The sequence below is a fragment of the Pseudorca crassidens genome, chromosome 12, assembly GCF_039906515.1.
Source record: "Pseudorca crassidens isolate mPseCra1 chromosome 12, mPseCra1.hap1, whole genome shotgun sequence".
NCBI classification, from domain to species: Eukaryota; Metazoa; Chordata; class Mammalia; order Artiodactyla; family Delphinidae; genus Pseudorca; species Pseudorca crassidens.
In genome coordinates this window covers 39533079-39548780 of record NC_090307.1, presented here as the reverse complement: position 1 = coordinate 39548780, position 15702 = coordinate 39533079, and positions in this window count along the sequence as shown.

The following is a 15702-nucleotide window of genomic DNA, read 5'->3' as shown; positions in this document are numbered from 1 at the left end:
TAAGCAGCATTTAAGTCATCAATGGCTTAAGATCATTATTATTAATATCAATTAGTCCACTCTGCTGTAACACAGACAGGATCTCACTGTTTTTCCTGTCCTAAGCAGGATCTAAACTGCTGTCTTCTATGAGCTTTTAGTTGGGAGTAAGGAAGAGTGATCTAGTTATCTATTGCTGTATAATGAACCACCCCCAAATTTAAAAATACAATTTATTACTTTTCCTAATTCTGTGCATCAGGCATTCAAACAGAGCTCAACTGGGCAATTATTTAGCATCATGTAATACTGACTGGGATCACTCATGCAGCTTCTTTTAGCTGAGAGCTTGTCTGTGGCTGGGATGTCCAAGATTGCCTATCATCTTATACTTCCTTACAGCATGGTTGCAAGGCTTAAAAGTGAGGAAGGAGAAGCTGCCCGTTCTCTTAAGCTCACTGAGCTCAAGAGTTTCAGAACAACACTTCTGTCACATTCTATTAGTCAAAGCAATTCCTAATGCCATCACAAATTTAAGGAGAAGGAATATAGTCTCCACTTTTTGGTGTGAGAAATGACATGTTTCACAGGAAATGGAGGAGTTTTGGCAGCCATATTTGAAGATGGCCACTATAAAGGTTTAATGGCATTAGATGGTATAATAACCAGGAATCTGCCCCAGCAAATTACCTCTAGGAATCCCTTCCTCCACCCTTGTGGTGACTAAAGTTACAAGTGCAAAGAGAACAGTGGCCATCAGAGTACCAGGTTTTAACAGCTGTATGGCCAGATCTGATAGAGATCTTTGGGGGTCAGAAATTTAAATTTGTGGCCTAAGTAGGATATTCTTTTTCTTTTTCCTGAATCTAAATCTCCATAGAGGAAGGAAATTGAGCTGGGGGAGACAAAATGCTTATTACTTAACTAGAAGTCTAGAACTAGGAAATGGAAGAAAACAAAAACAAACTCTTAAGTCTCTTTTATCAGCAGGACTAAGAAAGGGGTGGCAGAGGCCTGTGGAAGACAAAGCACCTCCTTCCTAAAGCTCTTATTTTTGCTTTGTATCTCCTTTGGAGGGAGTCATCAATTACCACTTCTTTGTGCAATGGCATAACTCTCTTTGGTCAAGTCTTGTATATGCTTTTCACTTGTGGTTTTAAATTTACTGTGGAAAATGGGGAAATGCTACCTATTTATAATATGCTTATTTATAATATGCTTAAATGAAGAGTACATAAATTGTAAATGAGGAAAAAACACTTCCATAAGAAGGTACATCATAGCTAAACATTTTGATAAATTTATTTTGGCCATTGGGGCTATGTTAGTGTCTTCCTAGGTTCTCACATGTGTTCTAGACTAGTGTTTCTCATTTGGCCTCGGCCCTCAGGATCACTGAGGGAGCTTTAGAAAACACATATTTCAAGGCCTACAATAGTCCCTTATTAGATTTCAGGGTATTGGGGGTTGGCCTAACATTGAAGAAAAAAATAGAAGAAGGAACAAAGGAAGGAATGTAGGAAGGAAGGAAGGAAGGAAAGAAGGGAGGGAGGGAAGGAAGGAGGAGGAAGGGAGGAAGGGAAGAAGGAAGAGACAAAGGGAGAAAGGAGAGAGAGAGAGTGATTATATTCTGACGATACATAAGAAAATCTATATTTTGGGATACATTGTAGAACATGAAGAATAAAATAGTTTATCAAAGTTTTGTTGGAGCAAAGTCATCAAGGATATATCAGATATAAATTCATAGAAGTGAGGAAAATCCTTGAAGAGGTAATACTTCATTTTTCATGAGAGAAATGCTAACCTGGGATTATGGCAGGTGTAGGTAAAACTGTGATATGATTGACCTGGAGGTAGCCAAGTATATCTACGAGGGAGGAAAGGAAGAAAGTGGTTGTTCAAAAGAGTAGGGTCTTTGTAGAGACCTGCTGCTTACCAAACTCAATATTTAGACTGTGTTGGAGAGGTGGGCAACTTTCCCTGAGCAGATTTCTTGGACCATGTGAACAACCGAAGTTGTTTGGTACCAATGGTGCCAATTCCTCCTCAGCAATAGCAAAGTCAGCCTCAACCCCTCGTTAAATGGAGGTACTGGCATGTTGAGTCACAGGACTCATTTTCTTCTCCTCTTCTTCAGCATGCCTGATGTCTGGACTTCAGAAGACCTGCTGGATCATGGTGAGGCCATATTAGATTTCCAGGCCTAAATTCTAATTCCTATCGAATGTCAGGAATCAATTCCTTAAATAAGTTAGTTAGCAGTTAGAATAGAAGGCCATGTTTGATTAAGCAGAGATTTAGAAGAGAGGATGAACATGGAGGCAGGAACTTTGACTTTGTTATCTGTTGATATTGACCATGACCCATGAACTCAGAGAATGATAGACATGAAGGCACCCCAGAAATTACAGATGAAGAAACTGAAGACAAGAGAGTAGTTACTTATTTTCACGGGTCTCAGAGAGACTTCACAATGGAATTAGAATGAGACTTTAATATCCCTACATGTTAACCCAGGGCTTTTTCCTCTGCACTAGTCTCTTTGATCTTTAAGCACCATCACATTTATAAACAGTTGAAATTGGAGGGCAAGAAAGATGGAGGGAGTGCTTAGATTACCATTTCACTAGCTCAGTTTAGCAGAGAGTCACTTTGGTCTTATTTAAAATTGTGAAGTTGACCTATTTCTTCTTTTACATTCTTTCATATGTTTTAATCACCATTTGATGGTAGCATGTTAAAATTGGGAACACCCATCTTCCAAGTGTCTAAAAAGATTCAGTAAATGTGGAAAATGAGTCTCATAAAAGACAATAACAATTCTCTTCTCTCTTGACTGAAAAAGAGCCCAAGATTATGGAAGAATGTAGTTAGCATACAGAATATTACAGGCAAAAAGTCATATATGAGACAGCCTACATTTTCGAGGGTGGTTTAAATATATTTGATATTTGAGTTTCTAAACCGAATTTCTAAATTCTAAGTATCCAAATCATCACTAAAGTATGTGTGCTGATAGTAAGCTACATGCACCCTCAGTGTTGGCCTAAGTTATTTGGGAGGGCTTCAATGAAGTGAGACTTGAGAATCAATAATATAAAAGGAGTGAGGGATATCCAGGGAGCTTTTTAAATAATAATGTTTTGCCTCTCTTCCTAGATGGAGGATACATAGATGTTTATTTTATTGTCATTCTTTATAACCTATAGATATTTTATAACCATTGTTTTGTATCTACTCAATATTTTATCACCCTCTCAAAACAAAACAAAACAAAAAGTAGAGAGAGGAAATTTTCAGTGGGAAGAAAAGGAGAAGTGAGTCTATGAACAACAGGTCTATGAACCATCCATTTAAATGAACGGTAAGAACACTGAAGTGGGGAAAACTGGGAAGGAAGAGACAAGTGAAAACAAGACAGAGGAGGAACCAGCAAGTGAGGAGACATACTAGGTGTCAAGCACAAGCATCTCAAAATGTCTTGTATATTTTGAGCTATGAACTGAATGGTGGAACTGAATTGCAAGATAATATATTAAGTAATGAGTCAGCAAATGTTTTATGTAAAGAGTCACGTAGTAAATATTCCAGTCTTTGCAGGTCATACAGTCATTGTTGCAACTATTCAACCGTACCTTTGCAAAGTAAAAGTAGCCATACATAATATATTTTAAAAAATGAGTACGTCTGGCTTCCAAAAAAATTGTATTTCTGAACACTAAAATTTGGAAAATTTTCCTGTATCATAAAATGTTATTTTTCCTTTAATTTTTTTCCAGGTAGTTAGAATCATGCCTAGCTCACAAGATGTACAAAAAAAGACGATGGGTCAGATTTGGCCCACAACCACAGTTTTCCTACTGCTGTGTTAAGTGTCTATGAGATGATAGATTAAAGTAAGTGAAACTGATATAGATTTTAAAGCATTAATTTTGTTTGGACAAACTTCTCTCCATTTTTCTAATTTTATTTATGATAAAATTTAGAGGGAGGTACAGAGCTTTTTCACATAATCCCTGCCCCTACACATGCATAGTTTCCTCCGTTATCAACATCACTCACCAGAATGGTAACTTTTTTTTAACCAAGGATGAACCTATATTGACACATCATAATGCTCAAGTTCATAGTTTACCTTAGTTTCACTCTTGGTGTTGTACATTCTATGGATTTGGACAAATGTATAATGATGTAAGTCCATCACTATAATATCATACAGAGCATTTTCATTGTCTTTATTCTCTGTGCTCTGTGTATTCATCTCTTCCTCCTGCTTACCCCTGGCAACAACTGACCCTTTTATTGTCTTAAGTTTTATCTTTTCTAGAATGTCACATAGTTGGAATCATACAGACAGTAGCCTTTTCAGGTTGGCTTCTTTCACTTTGTAATATAAAGTAAGTTTCTTCCATGTCTTTTCATGGCTTGATAGCTTATTTCTTTTTAGTGCCAAGTAATATTCCACTGTCTGGATGTCCCACAATATATTTACCAATTCATCTACTGAAGGACATCTCTGTTATTTCCAAATTTTGTCAATTATGAATAAAGCTGCTGTAAACATCATGTGCAGGTTTTATGTGGACATAAACTATCAACTCCTTTGGATAAAGACCAAGGAGGACAATTGCTGTATCGTACAGTAAGAGAATGTTTGGTTTTGTAAGAAACCACCAAGACAAACTGTCCTTCAAAATGGCTGTGCCATTTTGCATTCCCACCAGCAATGGATGAAAGTTCTTATTGATCCACATAGTAATGTCAGTGTTCAGGATTTGGGGCATTCTAACAGGTGTGTAGTGGTAACTCATTGTCATTTTAATTTGGATTTCCCTAATGACCTATGATGTGCTGTTTCATATGCTATGTGCTGTCTATATCTCTTCTTTGGTGAGGTGTTTTTTAAGACCTTTGGCCCATTTTTTAACTGGGTCATTTGTTTTCTTATTGTTGAGTTTGAAGAGTTCTTCATATATTTTGAATAACAGTCCTTTATCAGATGTATCTTTTGCAAATATTTTCTCCCAGTCTATGGCTTGTCTTTGAATTCTTTTGATAGTGTCTTTAACAGAGCCTGTGTTTTTAATTTTAATGAAGTCTAGTTTATCAATTATTTCTTCATGGATCATGTCTTTGGTGTTGTATCCAAAAAGATATCACCATACCTAAAATTATCTAGATCTTCTCCAATGTTATATTCTAGAAGTTTTATAGTTTTACATTTTTTTTTAACATCTTTATTGGGGTATAATTGCTTTACAATGGTGTGTTAGTTTCTGCTTTATAACAAAGTGAATCAGTTATACATATACATATGTTCCCATATCTCTTCCCTCTTGCGTCTCCCTCCCTCCCATCCTCCCTATCCGACCCCTCCAGGCTGTCACAAAGCACCGAGCCAATATCCCTGTGCCATGCGGCTGCTTCCCACTAGCTATCTACCTTACTACGTTTGTTAGTGTGTATATGTCCATGACTCTCTCTCGCCCCGTCACAGCTCACCCTTCCCCCTCCCCATAACCTCAAGTCCGTTCTCTAGGAGGTCTGCGTCTTTATTCCTGCCTTACCCCTAGGTTCTTCATGACATTTTTTTTTCTTAAATTCCATATATATGTGTTAGCATACGGTATTTATCTTTTTCTTTCTGACTTACTTCACTCTGTATGACAGACTCTAGGTCTATCCACCTCATTACAAATAGCTCAATTTCGTTTCTTTTTATGGCTGAGTAATATTCCATTGTATATATGTGCCACATTTTCTTTATCCATTCATCTGATGATGGGCACTTAGGTTGTTTCCATTTCCAGGCTATTGTAAATAGAGCTGCAATGAACATTTTGGTACATGACTCTTTTTGAATTTCGGTTTTCTCAGGGTATATGCCCAGTAGTGGGATTGCTGGGTCATATGGTAGTTCTATTTGTAGTTTTTTTAAGGAGCCTCCATACTGTTCTCCATAGTGGCTGAACCAATTCACATTCCCACCAGCAGTGCAAGAGGGTTCCCTTTTCTCCACACCCTCTCCAGCATTTATTGTTTGTAGATTTTTTGATGATGGCCATTCTGACTGGTGTGAGATGATATCTCATTGTAGTTTTGATTTGCATTTCTCTAATGATTAATGATGTTGAGCATTCTTTCATGTGTTTGTTGGCAGTCTGTATATCTTCTTTGGAGAAATGTCTATTTAGGTCTTCTGCCCATTTTTGGATTGGGTTGTTTGTTTTTTTGTTATTGAGCTGCATGAGCTGCTTGTAAATTTTGGAGATTAATCCTTTGTCGGTTGCTTCATTTGCAAATATTTTCTCCCATTCTGAGGGTTGTCTTTTGGTCTTGTTTATGGTTTCCTTTGCTGTGCAAAAGCTTTGAAGTTTCATTAGGTCCCATTTGTTGATTTTTGTTTTTATTTCCATTACTCTAGGAGGTGGATCAGAAAGGATCTTGCTGTGATTTATGTCATAGAGTGTTCTGCCTATGTTTTCCTCTAAGAGTTTGATAGTTTCTGGCCTTATGTTTAGGTCTTTAATCCATTTTGAGCTTATTTTTGTGTATGGTGTTAGGGAGTGATCTAATCTCATACTTTTACATGTACCTGTCCAGTTTTCCCAGCACCACTTATTGAAGAGGCTGTCCTTTCTCCACTGTACATTCCTGCCACCTTTATCATAGTTTTACATTTTAAATTTAGGTCTTTGATACCTTTTGAGTTAATTTTGTGAAGGGTGTTAGGTCTGTATCTAGTTTTTTTTTTTTGTTTTTTTTTTGTACGTGGATGTACAGTTGTTTAGCACCATTTGTTGAAGAGACTACTTTGCTCCATTGTATTGCCTTTGCTCTTTTGTCGAGATCAGTTGACTATATTTATGACAGCCCATTTCTGGCCTCTCCATTCTGTTCCATTGATCTATTTGTTTGTTCTTTCACCAAAAGAAACACTGTCTTGACTATTGTAGCTTTAGAAGACTTGAAGTCAGGTAGTGTCCTTTCTTCAACATTGTTCTTCAATACTGTGTTTACTATTCTGGATCTTTCACCTCTCCATATAGACTTTAGAATCAGTTTGTCAGTATCTGTAAAATAACTTGTGAGATTTTGTTTGGAATTGCATTGTATCTATAGATCACATTGGGAAGAACTGACATCTTGAAAATATTGTCTTCCTTTCCATGAATATGGAATAACTCTCCAATTGTGGAACTGGAAAGGAAATACTGGGTGGTACAGTTCACCTCTTTGACTTATCAGCATCCGTATACATCCCCTTCATTTTCATGTAATGAGAGCACAAGCATCTTGCTTCCACCTAAGAGACTACAACTAACACTTATACTAATGAAGATATGCTCACCCTCTCCTAAAAAATGGAGAAACAGAATCATTCTTTGTCTATACTTGGGTAATGTTAAACTAGTCACAATTTCATTTATATATTCATTAACCTGAGGACTAAGTTCCTACATTAACCATTACCAACACTCCTTATATAAAAATACAGGGGAAAGAGAGAGTAGAAAACTGATTAATATACACAAACACGTGCATAAAAAACAAGGGAGGAAATAAGTACACTGTTGTTGACCTCAATTCTGAAAGTGATGATGGGTTTTTAGGTGATATTTTTAGCTTCCTTATTCTACTACCCATTCTTTCCATGTTTCCTTTGCCCTCAACCAACATCTCAGTTGTTAGGGTTCTTCCACTGGTAGTTAGCCCACATTTTATTTTCATAAGTCTGAGGCTTTAGTAGTCCTCATTTGATTGGGTCGATTGGGTCCTCATTTCATTTACTGTTAATCTTAGATGTAGTAAGCGATGTCTCTGAACATCACTTAAGGCAGAGGAATATGCTGTTGGTACTAGAATCCCTGACATCACAATCCTCCAACCCATCTTCACTTATCAGAGGGCAATAAACTCTTTGTTCCAGGGTCTCTCTCCCTTTGTTTTCCCTTGCCATCCCAAACATATGATAGGTTACTTTTCTTCCCTAATTAAACAATTTGAGCTGCGAATCATTTGTAATGATTTATGGCAGCTGTGTTTTTGCCAATCTTACACATTATTTTTCTTATTACTTAATTGTTTTAGCAGTGCTTCAGCCATTAGTTTCTGAGTTCTGAAAACAGGAAACAGAAGTCTTCTATTATAGACGCCTGCCTAATTAGCTCAGAGGCTGTCTAATGGGGACTATTAAAAATACAAATGAGATGTGATCAAACAGTGAAAAGTTTTGTCCTGACAGTATATACTAATGCATTTTCCCCCCTACAAAATGTACAACTATCCTGAATGTAGATTCCTCTCCCTTCCTTACCATGTAAAATAGCTTTTTCCTTGGTGATTGAGTTTTACCTTCTTCACTTGGGCTGGGTTGCACTTTGAAATGAGTTCTTAGGGAAACCATTATTATTTCTTACCCCTTAATCTAAGGCAGTGGTTCTCAAAATTCAGCATGTATCAGAGTAAACTTGTTAAAACACAGAATCCTGTGCACACTCGTAGAGTTTCCAACTCAGTAGGTCTGGAGGTGCCCAAGTACCTCCATTTCTAACAAGTTTGCAGGGAATACCAACCTTTTTTATCTGGGTACACTTCGCTTTGAGAATCACTGGTCTAGGGCCTTGTGGTTTCTTGCTTCTGAATTCAAAACTTCCTTTTTCTCTTCCTTCTGTACCACCATACAATTCTTTTTTTTTTACACCTTTATTGGAGTATAATTGCTTTACAATCGTGTGTTAGTTTCTGCTTTATAACAAAGTGAATAAGTTATACATATACATATGTTCCCATATCTCTTCCCTCTTGTGTATCCCTCCCTACTACCCTCCCTTTCCCACCCCTCCAGGTGGTCACAAAGCACTGAGCTGATCTCCCTGTACTATGCGGCTGCTTCCCACTAGCTATCTACCTTACATTTGGTAGTGTATATATGTCCATGCCTCTCTCTTGTTTTGTCACAGCTTCTCTGGGCTTTTTCTTTTTTTTTTTTTTGTAAGAACATTTCACATGAGATCTACCCTCCTAACCGATTTTTAAGCATACAATACAGTATTGTTATCTAAAGGTGCCATGTTGTACATCATATATCTTGAACTTATTGCCTAACTGACATTTTATATGCATTGATTAGCAACTCCCCACTTCCCCTACCCCCAGCGTCTGGAAACCACCATTCTATTCTTTGCATCTGTAAGTCTATTTTAGATATTTCATATGAGTGGAATCATATAGTATTTGTCCTACTGTGACTGGCTTATTTCACTTAGCACAATGTCCTCAGGTTCATCCACATGGTCACATATTACAGGATTTCCTTTTTTTTTAAGGCTCTGGTCCGCCTTACTATTCCACTGTGTATGTGTGTATATGCAACATTTTCTTTATTCATCTGCTGATGAACATTTAGTTTGTTTCCACATCTTGGCTATGGTAAACAGTGCTTCAATGAACACGAGAGTGTTAATATCTTCTTGAAATTCTGATTTGAATTATTTTGGATAAATTCTCAGAAATGAGATTGCTGGATCATATGGTAGTTCTATTTTTAACTTTTTGAGGAACCTCTATACTGTTTTCCATACTGACTGCACCATTTTGTATTCCCACCAACACTGTACAAGGGTTCCAATTTCTCCAGCCTCACCAATACTTGTCTTTTTCTAAATAATAGGCATTCTAATAGGTATATCTTATATATTGTTAAGATGCCCATACTACCTATAGTAATCTATAGATTCAGTGAAATCCCTTTGAAAATCCCAATAGCATTTCTTATAGAAATAGAAAAAAATAACTCAAAAGTTTATATGGATCCCCAAAAGACTCTTAATAGCCAAAACAATCTTGAAAGAGAAAAACAAAGCTGGATTCACCATACTTTCTGATTTCAAAATATATTACAAATCTACAGGAATTAAAACATTATGGTACTGATGGTAAGCCAATGGAACAGAATAGAGAGCCTAGAAATCCATGCATATATGGTCAACTGATCTTTGACAAGGGTGCCAATAATACACAATGGGGAAATGACAGTCTTGTCAACAAATGATGTTGGGAAATGCGATATGCACAGGCAAAAGACTGAAATTTGACCCTTTAATCGACAGAGTGAAAAGGCAACGTGTGGAATGGGAAAAAATATTTGCAAACCATATATCTAATAAAGGGTTAATTTCCACAACACGTAAGGAGCACTTACTACTCAATAGCAAAAACAAAAAACCTTAATAACCTGATTTAAAATGGACCAAAGATGTTAATAGACATTTTTCTAAAGAAGACATACAAAAGGGCAAAAAGTATCTCAACATCAATAATCATCAGCTAAACACAAGTAGTCAAAATCACGATGAGATATCACCTCACTCCTAATAGGATGGTTTTTTATTAATGAATAATCTGAGAATTGCTTAGTTAAACCAAGTGTTGACTTGTTGGAACAGCTTCTCTGACTCAAACCAAATCAAGGTTATGTGCACACCCCTTATGATTATATTGTTATCATATTACTCAGCACATGAGGGGTGGATCTAGATTTTGTAGTCTGAGGCTCATAATTTGAGGGATTCTCTTTAAGAGAGGAATTGAAAAAATATATACAATTGAGTGAGAATTCCTGAAGTTTCCCAGTTAATTTGCTCTTGCATCACATTATGCTGATATATCTGATCCTTTGCATATCTTTCTCACTTGATAGTGAGTTCCTTATGAGCTAGGATAAAATCATATTTGTCTCCACAGCCTCACATTCTGTACAGCATCTGGCACAAAGTGGATGCTCAGTAGATGCTTATTGATTAATCTGTTCACATCAATTTAATATTGAAAAATTCCATGCTGTATTTTCCCCTCCCATAGGCTCTTCTCCTTTACATTGAGATGTGGCTTCTTATCTTCCCATGTCACTTTTCTCCTCTTTATGGAGATGTGACTTATCTTCTTATGGTTCACATTCCCCACCACTATCCCCACCATTACCTGTTGGAACCTCATCAGACTTTTCATTTTGCTAGATCACTTAGGGTTCTTTCCTGCCTCCTTGCATTTTTATGTTTCCACATTAATGACCTGGAAGATTTCTACTTATCCCTCAAGATCCACTTCAAGTTTCTTCTCCTTTTGGAGATCCTCCCTGAGATCTTCAGGCAGAGTCCTGCTCTTCTTTGTTTGGAAATCCCTGACAGCATACATCAGGGCTTTCTGCCTGATGTTTCCCTGCTGGCCTGATGTGGAAGTTTGTGTAGGTTGCAAACAACCTGAATTACCATTCTTGGTCACCCAATACCCTTCTATTTGTCTTTGTAACCCCAGTATCCATCCCTGTAAATTTGTGATAATGTAAACGAATGAATGAATAAAAGGTAAACTTATTCTTGTTAATAATGTTTGAAAGGGGGAGATCTGCTGTTTCAGAGCAAGAGGATATGTGGAGGGGGAGTCTTCTGTGGCCAACATCCATTTGTAACACCCACTCTGTTTTAGTGAGAGTTCAAGTCCAACCAGGTGACCTCATTTCTACTCCCCCATTCCCTACCCTCATCTTACTCCTGGCAGTGACCTAGGAGTTCCACTAAGTTTCTCTTCCTCCTTTCCCTCTGCCTACTCACAGCTCAGGACCTGACTGAAAGGAAAGGATAAAGAAGTTGTGAGACATATATACAATGGAATATTAACCATAAAAAAAAATGAAGCAATGCCATTTGCAGCAACATGGATGGAACTAGAGATTTTCATACTCAGTGAAGTAAGATAGATAGAGAAAGATAAATATCATATGATATCACTTATATGTGGAATCTAAAAATAAGATACAAATGAACTTACATACAAAACAGAAATAGACCCACAGACATAGAAAAGAACTTATGGTTATCAAAGGGGAAAGGGGGGGATAAATTAGGAGTTTGGAATTACACACTACTATATATAAAATAGATAACCAACCAGGACCTATCATATAGTACTGGGACCTATACTCAATATTTTGTAATAATCTATAAGGGAAAAGATTCTGAAAAAGAATATATATAACTGAATCACTTTGCTGTATACCTGAAACTAATACAATGTTGTAAATCAACTACACTTCAGTTAAAAAAAAAAGATTTGATCTGGCACTCTGATCTTGGGACTCCTGCCCTGGCTGTCCTTCTATTGCCTCCTGCAAAGGAGGTGGTTAGGGGGAGCACAGGAGGGAGAGGCCATGATAGGGGCATTCTGCCTGAGGAAGGTGCAGTAGACCCCTAGCCCCAGACTCCAAAGGAAGACACCAGCAATTACATTTGGTAGTGTATATATGTTGATGCTACTCTCACTTCGTCCCAGCCTTGCCCTCCCACCCAATTTCCCCAAGTCCATTTTTTATGTCTACCTCTTTATTCCTGCCTGGCAATTAGGTTCATAAGTACCTTTTTTTTTTTTTTTTAGATTCCATATATATGCGTTAGCATACTGTATTTGTTTTTCTCTTTCTGACTTACTTCACTCTGTATGACAGACTCTAGGTCCTTGCACCTCACTACAAATAACTCAATTTTGTTTCTTTATATGGCTTAGTAATATTCCATTGTATATATGTGCCACATCTTCTTTATCCATTCATCTGTCGATGGACATCTAGGTTGGTTCCATGTCCTGGCTATTGTAAATAGTGCTGCAGTGAACATTGTGGTACATGACACTTTTTGAATTATGGTTTTCTCAGGGTATATGCCTAGCAGTGGAATTGCTGGATCTTATGGTAGTTCTATTTTTAGTTTTTTAAGGAACCTCCTTATTGTTTTCCATAGTGGTTGTATCGATTTACATTCCCAGCAACAGTGTAGGAGGGTTCCCTTTACACCAAGTGCTTTCCAGCATTTATTGTTTCTAGATTTTTTGATAATGGCCATTCTGACCAGCATGAGGTGATACCTCATTGTAGTTCTGATTTGCATTTCTCTAATAATTAGTGATGTTGAGCATCTTTTCATGTGCCTCTTGGCCATCTGTATGTCTTCCTTGGTGAAATGTCTATTTAGGTCTTCCACCCATTTTTTAACTGGATTGTTTGTTTTTATGATATTGAGCTCCATGAGCTATTTGTATATTTTGGAGATTAATGATTTGTTGTTTCATTTGCAAATATTTTCTCCCATTCTGAGGGTGGTCTTTTTGTCCTGTTTATGGTTGCCTTTGCTGTGTAAAACTTTTAAGTTTAAGTATTGCCACTGTTCAAGCCTCATCCAGCCCAATGGATTTGGGTGTTCTGAGAAGGGTTCCAGCTCAAAGGGGCACTTGGTTGCCAGCCTCCACTTTCCAGGTCTCCTCACTTCTGTTTGCTCCTTTATGGCCAACATATTAAATGAGACAGTAATAGTGCAGGCCACAGACCGTAGTTGGTTAGGCCTCTCTATCAGAATCCCTCTGATCCAGGCTGATGACCTCAACCTGGCTCCAAAGAAGCAATGTGCTTTCCCTACTTCTTCTCTAAGTCTCCATCTTTAGAGTCTGGTCCTACCCTCACATCCCCAGGCTTCATAATATCAGCCACCACATAACATCAGCCATGTAGTTTTCCTCCATGCTCATCCCCATGCTAAACTCTCTCCCTTCCTGGATGGCCCCTGAATTCAACGGTCCACTCCTTTCTCCCTGGGCAAACATTATCCAGAACTGACAACCCCAGAGGCATCAGAATATGGCTCCAAGACAAGACATAATCACAGGAGACCCCCCACCTGCATGGCTCCATGGGCTGGAGGGATGCTGACAATTACAGACCCTTGAGGCCCGAAGGAATCATCTTCCCTAAATTCTTCCAGTGTGAAAAAGACTAGTTTGGCATTTCTATCTGGGGTTTTTAGAGTTATTTTTGTCCTTAAAATCTAATAGCTGGTTTTTGGTAATTATGGAAAAAATAGTGTAGTGGAAATAAAAGGTTTTGGGAAGGTTTTGTTTTTTTTATTTCTGGTTTCTAGTATCATATTTTGAATTTCCTATTCAGTTAGGCACACCCCTTGAGATCATGACCTCTATGATTAGAACAGAAAAAGGTCCCCATCGTCCATAAGCCTATGATTTCCACTTTGTTTCTAACCCTGTAACTGGCATAATTTCTCTGGATAATGCAGAGAAGGGAAGTTACCTAAATGCTTGTTTTGCAGGGCGCCATTTCCATGCATCAAGTTCACTTGAGGTAAGGGCACACAAGGCCCAATAGATCGCCCTTCGTTGGTGCTTTATTCAGAATGCTCAGAAGATTTGCTCTGTCAGACAATGTCAGTGGCATCCTAATTCCCACAGACTGAAATTCTCTCCCCTCCGCTGGGCCTCCCATTTCTTCTGCACACTCTGTCTCATTCATTCATTCATTCTTTGCTCCATTCATTCCATAAACATGGATCAACCACCTCTTCTATGTTGCAGAACCTGTCCTAGGTTCTGGGGATGTAAACAAAAATAACACTAACTTCTTCTTCTTCTGTTCTCAAAGGACTAATAATCCAACAGAAAACAAAGATGTAAACTAAAACCATAAGAAATATTAGCTGTGACAGTGTGATCAAGGTCTGTTTAGAAAGAGTGTGGGGACCTAATGAAACTTCAAAGCTTTTGCACAACAAAGGAAACCATAAACAAGACCAAAAGACAACCCTCAGAATGGGAGAAAATATTTGCAAATGAAGCAACCGACAAAGGATTAATCTCCAAAATTTACAAGCAGCTCATGCAGCTCAATAACAAAAAAACAAACAACCCAATCCAAAAATGGGCAGAAGACCTAAATAGACATTTCTCCAAAGAAGATATACAGACTGCCAACAAACACATGAAAGAATGCTCAACATCATTAATCATTAGAGAAATGCAAATCAAAACTACAATGAGATATCATCTCACACCAGTCAGAATGGCCATCATCAAAAAATCTACAAACAATAAATGCTGGAGAGAGTGTGGAGAAAAGGGAACACTCTTGCACGGCTGGTGGGAATGTGAATTGGTACACCAACTATGGAAAACAGTATGGATGTTCCTTAAAAAACTACAAATAGAACTACCATATGACCCAGCAATCCCACTACTGGGCATATACCCTGAGAAAACCATAATTCAAAAACAGTCATGTACCAAAATATTCATTGCAGCTCTATTTACAATAGCCAGGAGATGGAAACAACCTAAGTGTCCATCATCAGATGAATGGATAAAGGAGATATGACACATATATACAATGGAATATTACTCAGCCATAAAAAGAAACAAAGTTGAGCTATTTGTCATGAGGTGGATGGACCTAGAGTCTGTCACACAGAGTGAAGTAAGAAAGAAAAGGAAAGAAAAATACTGTATGCTAACACATATATATGGAATTTAAGAAAAAAAAGTCATGAAAAACCTAGGGGTAAGACAGGAATAAAGACACAGACCTACTAGAGAATGGACTTGAGGATATGGGGAGGGGAAGGGTAAGCTGTGACAAAGTGAGAGAGTGGCATGGACATATATACACTACCAAACGTAAAATAGATAGCTAGTGGGAAGCAGCTGCATAGCACAGGGAGATCAGCTCAGTGCTTTGTGACCACCTAGAGGGGTGGGATAGGGAGGGTGGGAAGGAGGGAGACGCAAGAGGGAAGGCATATGGGAACATATGTATATGTATAACTGATTCACTTTGTTATAAAGCAGAAACTAACACACCATTGTAAAGAAATTATACTCCAGTAAAGA